The sequence below is a fragment of the Tamandua tetradactyla genome, chromosome 21 (assembly GCF_023851605.1).
Source record: "Tamandua tetradactyla isolate mTamTet1 chromosome 21, mTamTet1.pri, whole genome shotgun sequence".
Taxonomy (NCBI): Eukaryota; Metazoa; Chordata; class Mammalia; order Pilosa; family Myrmecophagidae; genus Tamandua; species Tamandua tetradactyla.
Genome location: NC_135347.1, coordinates 47,578,103 through 47,590,490, shown reverse-complemented (window position 1 = coordinate 47,590,490; position 12,388 = coordinate 47,578,103). Strand labels below are relative to the sequence as shown.

The following is a 12,388-nucleotide window of genomic DNA, read 5'->3' as shown; positions in this document are numbered from 1 at the left end:
TTTGAATGATTGCTTTCAATTTAGAAAGATGGCACACTATAAAATACAAAATTTAATATAGTATTTCACTAAAAATATTTTGTAGAAAATTAGCGACTACTTGGCAACTTTTTCCAAAAAAAAAAAAAAAACCAGAATTTCACATGAGAGTCATACTTTGGGTAATCATCATTAAATAGTATTTACTAGTTGTTTTTACATGATTTTTAGATGATTTTGGTATAAAACTGCTAATGTTAATATGAAATCTTGTACAAATAATATAAACAGATTATAAAAACTACAATAAAATATTCATAAGAGTCAAGAAAGAAAAGCTCAGTGTGGTGAGAAGACTGTATTTAGACATTTTTTTCATTTGATTAATTCAGTATACATATGGTATTACTTATTGTGGTCCAGGCACTGAACTTAAGTACTTAGGGGACTGAGTTGATAATACAGTCCCTCCATGAAAATGTAACAAAAACTTATGGTGCTTTGCTCAAAGTAGCAAAGTGCCATTCAAAATACCTCCCCAAACTCCTTGGCAAATTAATCCAATTCTTGCCAACGACAGGCAATGGCTGTTAGGTGGGGCATCCAGAAAATCTTTTTAAGAGAAACACCTCTTTTATTTTTGCCTCTTACCTATTTCTCTTCTGCATCTTAGAACACAAAAGCAATATTGCAATCTCCAAAGCCATCTTATCCTTGTAAGGATGAAAGACCATGACCTTTGACGAAATTGTGCAGCCGCCGTTCTAGCTCTGCTCTACTTCTTTCTGGATAGAAAACTCCTAATTGCTTAAGCCACCTCAGTTGGTCTCCTGTTATATGAGACCAAAAGCAATCCCAAATGATATAAAAGGCTATCCAAAGGCAGTGACATTGAGCTGGTCCCTGGTCAGAATTGGTGGGAAAGAGGGGGAATAAGACAACTGACACAAGGGAAACAGTCTGAAACAGGATCTCATTTGGAAAATGTTCAAGATTCTTTGGGCATGGATAAGAGTCTGGTATGACTTGAGAAGTTACCATGAAAGATGACATGAAAGGTAGGCAGGAGCCAGGATCTGAAGGGTTTTTTGGGTCACATTATAAAGTCTAGGTTTGAACCCATAGGCAAGTGGGAGCCACTCAAGATTTGTCAAAGGGATAAGGTGAATTCTTTGATAGCTTGGGTGACACTGTGAATTGGTTTAGCAATAGAATGGGGTGACACAGAGATTAGGAGATCATTAGGAGAGGGGAGCCAAGTCTAGAAAGTGAAAGAGTCTGAGTTAAGGTGACGGTACGGGAACACTTAGAATGTCTCCAAGTTGTGACTGTTATTTCTAAACTCCGAGATTCTGAGCTATTTTTCTATAACCTGGTCATTCCCTGAAACTTCTGGTATTTATGTGACACTTGAGATTCTGAGTTAGAGCACTGAAGCTATGAAAGTCAACATTACCACATACAGCAATTGGTAAAAAAAAAGTTGAAAAAGTGATCAGGCTTTGACTAGATACACGAATGAAGTTGATATGGACAGGACTAAGGCAAATAGGAATACAGGGTAAAGGATGATATGGTCCACATTTAAAAACTTTAATTTCTGCATGAGACACCAAAAGGAGAGATGTTTATTTGGTGCAAAATTTATATTTTGGGTACTGCATTGTCTAATTTAACTTGTATGGTCAGTTTATTCGAACACCACCATTACATGAAATCTTGACTGGGATGTGAGATCTTGTTGGTTTGTACAGGTTAGTGTGATGCTCCAATATGAGAGTAATTAGGCCGGAATAAAAAAATATTTGCAAAGTCCCTTTGCAACTGGGGAGAAAGGAGGGAATACTAAACTTCCTCATCTGAGGAATATCTGATATTCTCACAAGCAGTGGAGACAACCAATTCAATGGGCTGAGCCCTTGATCCTGGCGTTTGCCCCTGTGAAACTTATTCCTGAAAAGAAGACGCTAAACCTACTTATAATTATGCCTAACAGTCACTCCCAGAGAACCTCTTTTGTTGCTCAGATGTGGCCTCTCTAAGCCAATTCGGCAGGTGAACTCACTGCTTTCCCCACATGACTCCCCGGGGTGTAAATCTCCCTGGCAACATGGGGCAGGACTCCTGCTATGAGCTGGGACTTGGCATCACGGGTTTGAGAAAGTCTTCTTGACCAAAAGGGGGAAGAGAGAAATGGGACAAAATAAATTTCAGTGGTTGAGAGATTTCAGAGTTGAGAAGTTATCCTGCAGATTATTCTAATGTATTATATAGATATCCCTTTTCAGTTTATGGTGTGTTGGAGTGGCTAGACGGAAGTACCTGAAACTGTTGAATTGTGTCCCAGTAGCCTTGTCTTGAAGGCAGTTGTCTAACTATACAGCCTTTACAATGTGACTGTGTGATTGTGAAAACCTTGTCTCTGATGCTTTTATTCAGGGAATGGACAGATGAGCAAAAAACATATGGGTAAAAAATAAATAAATAATGGGGTAGGGAGGGTGTGCTAAAGGGTTAGAAATCAGGTAGATTGAAATACTAGTGGTCAATGCGGGGGGAAGGGGTTTGGGGTGAGTGAGTTTTTTTTTTTTTATCTTTTTCTTGCTTTTTCTGGAGTGATGCAAATATTCTAAAAATGATCCTGGTGATGAATACACAACTATGTGGTGATATTGTAGCCACTGGATGGACTTTGGATGGACTGTATGTGTGTGAAGATTTCTTGATGAAGATACTAAAACAGAAAATAATACAACAATAAAAGAAAGAAATGTCTCCAAGATAAAAGTTACATATCTTGATGAATCATTGGATTGATCAAATAATCCATTTGCCACATAGTTAATCAGCAATGTCTGGGGAGTGGGGATCTGATTTCGAGGAAAGAACTGAGAGGCGTTCAGACACCTGAAATGCAGACCCTCAGCATAGAAGGCCGGGGGTCCCTGCACCCCAGGCTCCACTACAGCAGGCTCCCATGGCAACAGCGGTGGGTACGCACAGGGCACCTAATAAGCGTCAGCCTTCATCTCCCCAGGGCAGTGGGGCTAACCGTGCCTCTCTCTAGGCTGCAGGCAAGACCAAGGAAAGACACTAAATCAAGAGCATTAGTCCTAGCCATTTAAAAAGTGGCAAGTACATCTTTATATTCTAAGACTGGGTTGGTAACTTACAGAAGCACCAAGCTATAAATCTGAAGCAATAAAACATGATGGTCATTATGCTATATGTTAATTAAACATAATGGGAAAGAATTTAAACAAATGGCTCTAAGTGTTGCTTTTTTTTTTTTGCTAACTTAGTTCTCCAATATCTATAATCAGCATTGTTGTCGAAATTTCTCTGAAACCAATGCAGTTAAGTGTCTGAACACAAATTTTTAAAAGATGCTGGTTTTTGCCCCATACTTCCAACATGATGGCTAATCCCTCTGCTTCCTCTATTCACAGCCCTTTCTTCCCCTTCAGCACCCTTAGGTTGAAGGGGTCTTGGATTACATCTGTGCATACTCACTGCTGCACCCCTTTCTACTTGGATACGTCAAGGGCACAATGACTCAAAGTAGTACAATAGGAGAAGCTATGGACACTTGTCCAGAGGCAACAATCCATTCACTGCGTTGACGGGCCAGGGCTCACTCGGAGTGGAGGGTGTGTGAAAGCCAACAGGAGAGTTCAAAATGAATGGGCTTCGGGTCCCCTTGGGCATGGGGAGGGAGGACACGGGCTGGGGTAAGCACTGGGGGGGGGGGGGCAGCAGAAGGACAGGTTGGTCAGGCTTATTAAAAGAAGCCAGTGGTTAACCGGACCCAAGGGCCTTCAAGTTTCTGGAAACAAGACATTTAGGGAATTCCACAGAGCTCACAAGGAGAATGGGGATAACTGAGAGACGGAAGACATGAGAGGACTATATCAGGCTTAATCGCACCCTTTGGTCTAAGGATGGGAAGGCCCTTAGATGTTTGAAATTCTTTTCACAGAAAACAAGACATTTACTTAAAACAAATTAAAGGTTTGAAATGTAAGTATGCTGAGTTACACTCAATCCCACTAAAGCGTAATTAGTCAGTCAAGCAGTCAATATCCAGGAAGCATCAGATCTTTTAGGGTGAAGGGTGGAGAAAAGAAGGAATCTCCCTTTTTGAAGTAGAAGGAATCTACCTTTTTGAAGTAGTAATCTAAGGAGACTCAGGAGACTAGGAAGGCAAACTTCACTTACTTGGCAAATTTTCTAGTGATTCATGTGTGTCCATCTGTCTCCTCCACTAGCTTGTGAATTCTTTGACTGCAATTACTGCATGAACCTAGCACCAAACCAGGTGCAAATAGTAAGCACTAAATCATTCTTGCTGAAGCTGAATTTTAATTGCAAACTGCTGGGCAGCAATTGTGTGCAAATGAATTTCTGCCTTTCCTGACTGTCCAACTAGATAGATTATTAGAAACTCAGCCTCCTAGGTTTCCAGGGTGTCAGAATTGCCCTCCCCCTACCACCAAAAAACTAGCTCTTAATCCAGTCATTTTAGAGATGGTAAACATGGGGAAATTATCTAAAAGATGCATGCCCACAATGTCCTTGAAATTAAAACTATGAGACTACAACTCTCTGGTTGTTGTTGTTATAGGATCTTAACAATATTCTAAGTTCATTGCCAGCCAGTCTGACTTTTCCATTTTTCTAGAATGGACTTTCATAGTGTAACAGTGAGGGGTCCTGCATGGACCTGGCAGGTGGCAAGCATTCAATAAATGTCTGTCCAATGAATAAATGATTATTGTGGGTTAAACTGTATTTCTCCAAAGATATGTGGGCATCCTAATTTCAGGTACCTGTGAATGTGACCCAATATGGAAATAGCGTCTTTGCAAATGTACTCAAGTCAAGATTAGGTCATATTGGATTAGGGTAGGCCCTAAATCTGATAGCTGGTATCTTTATAAGAGGGAGATTTGGATGCAGAGACCCAGAGGAGATATATAGGGAAGAAGGACATACGATGACAGAGGCGGAGGAGGAAGTGATGCAGCTACAAGCTAAGGAATGCTGAAGATTCACTGCAGCCAGCAGAAGCTGGGAGTCATGAAACTGATTCTCTCCTGACCCCCCAGAAGGAATCAATCCAGCTGATGCCCTGGATTTGGATGTATCACCTTCACAACTGTGAGAGGATACATTTCTGCTGCCTTAAGCCATCCAGTTTGTGTGCTTTGTTACTGCAGCCTTAGGAATCTAATGCAATGAGCAAATGAGGTGATCCCTCCAGTTCAAAATAAGAGATCAAAATGAGAAAAAGTCACATAATATGGGTGAGACTAAGCCAAGACATTATCCACACAAGTTTGCAAAAAGTTTAAGAAAACCTGCAATTTGCCATAAAAAAATTTGAGTGTCACCTCATGTAATTGGGTATCATTTGGACTAATAAGAATTTAGTAACCAATCAGGTATATTGTGGCCAATGTGGGGTGAAGTTAGGTTGAACAGAAGGGGAAAATTTCTGTGACTCTCAGAAGAGTGAGATCCAGATTCAGGACTTTGGTAAACTCTCTAAATTGTATTTAATCTAATCTGCGGGGGCTTTTGCTTGCTTGCTTTAATAAACAGTCTCTTGGCCCAGTAATATCCCCATCTTAGGCATCACCCCCCGATAGTTAGAACAAGTCCTGGGGCTGTCTGAGGAACACTGACAAGATCTCCTCAAGGTCAGCAATTCCCCTCAGTGTCTCGGAGCTCCCACTGGACAACTGAGAAAGAACCCAGTGACATTAGACCATTTCAGAGCTTGGCTGGTTCCCTCTGTAGAGTTTATTCTTGTCTCGTATTAAGCTCGCTGAAATCATTAAGTCTTCTTGTAACAGAGTTTTCCAGTCCATGACTCAATTTTTCACTTCCAGGGCCCCTAATTTTTATGTAATCTCTCACTAGCCCTCTCATTAGAAGGAGAGTGTGACTCATTTAAATCACAGGATGATCGGACAAAATCGTTAACACAATGGTTTGTTTCTGGAGGATAATGACCTTTTGGAAATAAGAACTGAGACAATACGTCTTATTTTACATGATGGATGGTGTTGATTCCAGCCATCACCCTCTGATCAATACGGGCTGTACTTTTGTGGCACTGATTGAAAAAGGACATAATGGGCACACTCATTCCTTCTCAGGGTAGGTCTCGCTGTCTCTTATAAAGCCAAAGCCCCTCAACAGGAAACTTCCCTTGCAAGCCAGCAGGTGATTACACTTCTAGAGTTCAGTAAGTAACGAATTCATCTCTTTTTTTTTTCCTATTCTCTACTGCGGCACTTTACCTTACAATCTGTATTTCAGAACTTGTCTTGATTAATGAAGACGTGCTGTCGCTTCAGCCTGCACACAGTTGCCGTGAATTCATAAATCATGCACAACCCAATCGCAGTAATAATTCACATATCTCCCAGAGAAAAGTTTTGCAAATCTCCCAGTACAATATTCCGATGGATTAATCTTCTATGATATCATAATGCTTCTTTCAAACAGTGGTTTCCATGTATTTGTTCTTATCTAGGATTTTTTTTCTCCCATGCCAATTTAATGAAAGCAAAGTTCCTACTTCTTCATAAATAATAGAAATAGATGAAGTTGCTCCACATGCTAAATTATTAGTATTTGAGAGCAACATTTTGTAAACTCTCCCAAAGCAATTTTTACTCCTATCCTTTCTCATTTAATGAAAACAAATCTAAAGAATCTCCACAACTATGTTCTGGTGTATTTGCTAACCTTTTAAGCTGCTAATTATTTACCCATTTAAACTTAGTAAAAGACAAACTTTATAGAAATGAATTTCAAATCTAGGAATGGTGACTCAAGATGTTCAAACTCTCTCCACCCTTCCTTGAACTAGGTCAAGACATTGCTGTAAAAACACACCTTATATTAGAAGTGAAGTGCAGTTAATAATGAACTGTGTCCTCCTGGAAGCAAAAAGTTGACAGTAGCTGCCCAACTCGAGTCAACTGGTTATAAACGCAACCATTGGGAATTTAATAACTTAACAAAATTTTCAGTGATGCCTTAATATTTAAATTGTATAAAAGTCACTTGCCATATTTTCCATTCTGAGCACCGACCATAAGGGCTGGCCTGTAGTAGTTAGAGATGAAAATTGAATGTCTGTTTTTTAATGAGCGGCCAATAAGAACGCGTTCTTTAACTTGTCCACTAGGTGGCGCACAAGGACCACGCTTCACCCATGCAACAGCCACAGACCACTCATTCATAGTGTAAATAAAGCCCTGCATTATTAATTTATACCATCACATCCACTCTACACCTAATATTTGTTTAACCAGCTGTTTCCTCTAATCCTTCTTAAACATTATAGATTAAAACCTGAAGTATATTCAGGCCTCCACCTCTCCTCACTTTCCCCCAAGTGCACTTTGTTGCCTTCTAAATAGCAAGCTAAGTACATTTAAACCATATAGAACAAGTAACTATGGTCTAATATGGTGACTAATATTGGGGGCAACATGTGGTAAAAATTAATTCGATGCAACAGAAGATAACATAAAAGTGATTTTCTAATTTGCTTTGCATTTGGTTGGATTTTAATAGGTGAAATGCCGTTATTTTCAGAAGGTAACCTGGGAAATAAAACATGTATGGAGCAAAAGGAAATGAAGAGAAAATGAGTACTTCCTGAAGAAAGGGGGTCATTTTCTGAATATGACTCTTGTTCATCTTTCTAACGACTTCTTCAACTGCTCAGAAAACACTAATATCCCACACCCAAGAACCTAAAAGACAGGACTGTTTAGTAGACTGTCAACTCATAAAGTGTCTTTCTGTACACTCCAAACGTATTTATCCTGGATGTGCTACCTCCTCCCAAAGGAAGGAGAGGAAGTGAAACCACTAGGGATAGAATGAATTGATTCTTCTCCGTGAAAGTCTCTTCAGTCCTTCTAAATTACAGCGTCAGTCATTTCTGTGAGAGACAGGGCCTTGCTGAAAATAAACGGTTCATTTTATAAGAACACTATCTCCCTCTTTCTCATTAGCTCAATTCCACTCCTGTGGGTACATTTCCTGTGGACCAGTGGTCTCTGGAGGTGGCTGATTTTCTCTTGCTCGCCTAAATAGATTGAAGCAAAAATTATGTCTCCTTACCTATTTTCTCATTTTAAGCTGTTTCCAATTCAGTGCAGAGGTTTTTAAAAAACGTAAACTCCTTCTCTTACCTGAAACTATTCAACTGTTAAGAATCGGTAGGAAAAAAACTGACCAGAGACTAAAGCTGAAATGCTTTGGTGCACATTCTTTCTGACTGAATGAAAGGAAAAACATCTTATTCTTAGAAATAAATGGAACTGAAGTTAAGAACTAATGTAAGGGGTATGAAATATAGTAAACGATATCCAAAGAGAACTCCTCATATATTTTTGACAACATACCATTTCTATTTTATGATTCCATTAGAATACTGAAGTGTGCATTAAATTACTGCAAATTTTGTACACCGAAATAATCAAGTGGAAATGGTTACCAGAAACTACATTTGTAATGAATAAATATTACTTTGCACTTAGAAATTAATTCACAGGCTTCGTTTCTTAAGAACCGTTAGCTTCCAAGCAGCCAGCCAGTATGTTGGATTTTATGACCTCACACTGGAACAGGTACAGGAACTCTTTCCATCCTAAAAATCCCCAAATGTACTGGGCACTCTGTGTATTTTTCCAGTGATAAATGAAAATAAAATTACTTATTTTCAAAATAATAAACCATCTTGTTTGAAACACAGCAGTCATATTCAATGGAAGGAAAAACAACTTCATCTAAGCCTAAATAGTTCAGATTTGTTTTGGGGGGTGAACAGTCTCAACATACAAATAATTTTTTCAATCCACTCTAAAAAGTGATCTTAAGAACTATGACTTTAGAAAAGTTTTCCAGGGCATGAAAATGATCTATCAGCATCATTCTATTTATGAAATGCACTCAATTCTATGTTTTACGTTCATAATTAGCTAAGCCTGGACCAGAAATGGCATCATCTCAAAGGCTGTTAATTTAACAGGTATTAACCATCACTATAGTTAACTTAAATTTCACATAAACTATAAATTCCCTGAAATAAAACTCATAAATCTGGAATGGACATTCCCTTTCCTCAGCCTTCCTTTCAGCCCATGCTCTTCTCAGTTCATCTCAGGTGCTATAAAAATGCTTGCTGAGCTACAAATGGAAAAGTCACCACTTGGCAACCATGAGTCTACCCGATTTACAGCAGCACCAGCCAAAACTAGGGTTCTAGATGTAATGCTCTCCCCAATTTTACGCTGAGCTGTTGCTGCAACACAGTGTTTGATCTGAATATAAGAGCCTCAAAAAAGGGAAGGGATGTCATGTTAATCCTTAATACAGATTAAAGAAAATAATAAGAAAATTTGCTTTAATGTATACCTACTTCGTGATATATATTGTTCTCTGAAATGTTGAAGGCACTGAGGTTTGACCCAAGAGGGAAAAAAAAAGAAAATTATGGAAGTTTTACCTTGTCCCGAAATCCAGAAGTTCCGCTGCTCTCAAGTTCTGCTGAAGTTGGAAGCTGGAGAAGAAGTGAAGCGAGAGCCCTTTCCCCTCACCTTAAGTTGGTCTCTGGGTGAGCGTGCGTGCGTGGGGGGGGCGTGAGTGTGGGCAGAATGTGTCTTTGTGGCGCTGGATGGCAGAGGTCCTGATCCTGGGAAGAAGGAGGCACTTTCGCACCAACAGCAGAAGAAAAGCAAAGCGTCACCAGGAAAGTTCTCCTCCCAGATCCCCTAATTGCAGCCTAACGTGCACTTCAGGCAAACTTCGGGGAGGGAAGGAGGGGCAGCGCTGTGCCCAGACCTTGTGAAACAGCAGCTTCTTAGAAGACTTTCCCCTCTGCTCAGATCCCCGAGTATCCTACTACGGAGTTCAGGAAAAGCCAAGCCCCCCCCCCACCAACCCACACCACACCTCCTGCCCCCTCCGCACGCCTGGGTCTGCCCTGGGTGGCCGGGGGACAGGAGCCTGGGAACTGACCCGCGGGGCGGCGGGGGGCGGCACACTCACCGGGATCCTCAACTTTCGGCTCGCCTGGGAGCCTCGGCTTAAAAGGAAAACCCAAGGGTGGAAGGGAACCTCCCTTTCCCGCCTCCCCCCTCTGCCAACGTAGATTGAAGGAGATAAAGCCCCCTAATCTGGAGATGCCTTGGACCCAAACTGTTGGGAGCATGTTTTCTTATTTACTGAGCCCAGCAGGGGCACCAGGTTTGAATCTTCGTTTAACAAACAACTGCTATTGTCTTTCGGAATGACAGAGCTCAAAGAACCTCGATTTATTTATAGGGTGAGGAATGCGAGGGGAAGACCCGATGGGTGGGGTTTGGTTATGAGGCCACACCAGGATTAGAACCAGATGGGCACAGGGCGCGCGCGCACACACACACACACACACGCACACACACACACACACACACGCGCACACACACACACACGCGCACACACACACACACACACACACACACACACTCTTCTAAAATAACCACCGGGGAAGATGCCGGGACACACGGGAAAACGCCTCCTGCACAAACAGACATTTATTTATAACTCCGGGGAGACTATATAGGTCCATTGATTCCCGCCCTGAGTAACCAAGGGTTTTGGAGAGGAAATGGCTTCACATTTCAATAACAGAGCCACCTTTGATGGAGCCTAGCGGGGGAAGAAAGGAGCGTACCGCGGGAGGCCGGCGGCGGCGGGAGCGGCCGGGAGGAGGGAGCGGGGCAGGCGGGAGGACGGCGGACCAGCAAATAAGCCCGCGGGGCCCCCGGCCGGGAGGGAGCCGAGCGCCCGGCAGGCCGGCGGGGGATGCGGAGGAGCCGCGCGGCGCGCGCGGGGCTGGGAGGCGGGCAGTGCCGGCGGCCGCGCCCGGGGTGTCTCCCGCGGGTCCCCGGGGGCGCGGGCGGGGCCGGGCGACTCGGGGGGCCGGCGCGGGGCGGGGGGGACCCGCGGGGCTCGGACGCTGCGGGGCGGCGCGGGCGAGCGGGGCTGGGGCCGGGACCCGCGGGGCGGCGAGCGGCGCTATTGTCCTGGAGATAAAGCCCGAGGCGCGGCGGCCACCGCCTCCCTCCTCCAGCGCTCCGGAGAGAGGCGGGAAAGATCTTAGAGGGTAAAAGAAAAAAAAGGCTTCTTCCCGCCTTTCGCTGGTGGATTTCCTCCGTTTCAAATCCTTTGCCATTCGGGCCCTTGGTAAATGAACACGTCCCTCTCGGGGAAAAATTGTACCCCAAAGACAGACCACTTAAAATGAAGAGAGTTCTACATGAACCGAGATCATTCAGAAATGAATCCTCCAACAGGCGATTCAACACTGATCTTGGAATTCCAAAACCTGGGCAAGGCGCCTGTTTTTGGTTTTCTTGTTTCTCCGTACCGGGAACAAGCAGCTAAATGTTTTACAATTTTATGCCGTCAATTTAGTGGCTATTGAGATAGCTGTTATATATGCCCCCAAATCAACTGCCAATAAAAATAAGGTACACCTCTGCCCTTCAACTCTGAAAAGAGTTTTTATGCTATTTCTTGTGAATGTTCAGGGTGGGATGCGTTTTGAGGAACATAGAAGAAATTAGGCTTCAAGACAAATCTATAACTTTTGTATTAAAGTGCCACAAAGATGGTGAGGCTGGTGATGTGTGGTTATTGAATCATATCAAGATCATTTAAATGATCTTTGTTAACTAAACTTAAAAACCTAATCTCTGGGGGTTGCTTGGGGGAGTAAATCAGATTTACGGGTGTACTGAGGCACTTGTTGCCTCATTTTGTAGTCTGTTGTATGCACTTACTACAGCAGAGTCAACAATTTGGAGCTTCCTTTTAATGCATGCAATTCAGAAATTATTACTCACACAAGACAATCTGCTTTGCAATTAGTCACATCACCATGTGTCTACACTAGATTTTTTTTTTTCACTTTTAGGGATAGTACCACAATTGAGATAAATTTCCTAAAATAATGACAGCTGCTTACCTCTGGTGCGTTTACTTTCAACCCCCCCTTCCCAGTTCCGAGTTACTAGTCTGTTGTTAAAAGATTCACAGTATTTTTAATCACAAACATTTGACCCATCAATAGTGGGTGTTTGAAGTGTTATTCAGACTTAATTGACATACACATATTCCTTCATTTTGGGGGTTCCTATTGTTTCCTAGCTATTTAAAATTTGCGTTTGGATTAGTTTTAAGAGTCTTTTAAAAAGGCTATAGTGTGTAGTTAGTGTTCAGTTGAATAGTGCTTTATGAAAGTATACATTATTTTGACTAGTCATAATTATGCATTAGGATACAGCCATTATAATAAGCTTTGGTTAAAAAAAATCATGTAAGTTAATAAATA

The 12,388-nt window shown here is 42.0% G+C and overlaps 1 protein-coding gene across 1 annotated transcript in view; it reads right to left on the bottom strand.

Moving 5' to 3' along the window:
* Positions 1 to 10,115, bottom strand: part of HAPLN1 (hyaluronan and proteoglycan link protein 1) — a 79,610-nt gene extending 69,495 nt beyond the window's left edge. Inside the window, exons 1-2 of the mRNA XM_077138713.1 lie at positions 10,060 to 10,115; positions 9,518 to 9,720 (exon numbers count right to left, since the gene is read on the bottom strand). The gene's annotated coding sequence lies outside the window, so the exon portion shown is untranslated. The remainder of the gene's footprint in view (positions 1 to 9,517; positions 9,721 to 10,059) is intronic.
* Positions 10,116 to 12,388: the final 2,273 nt, after the last annotated feature.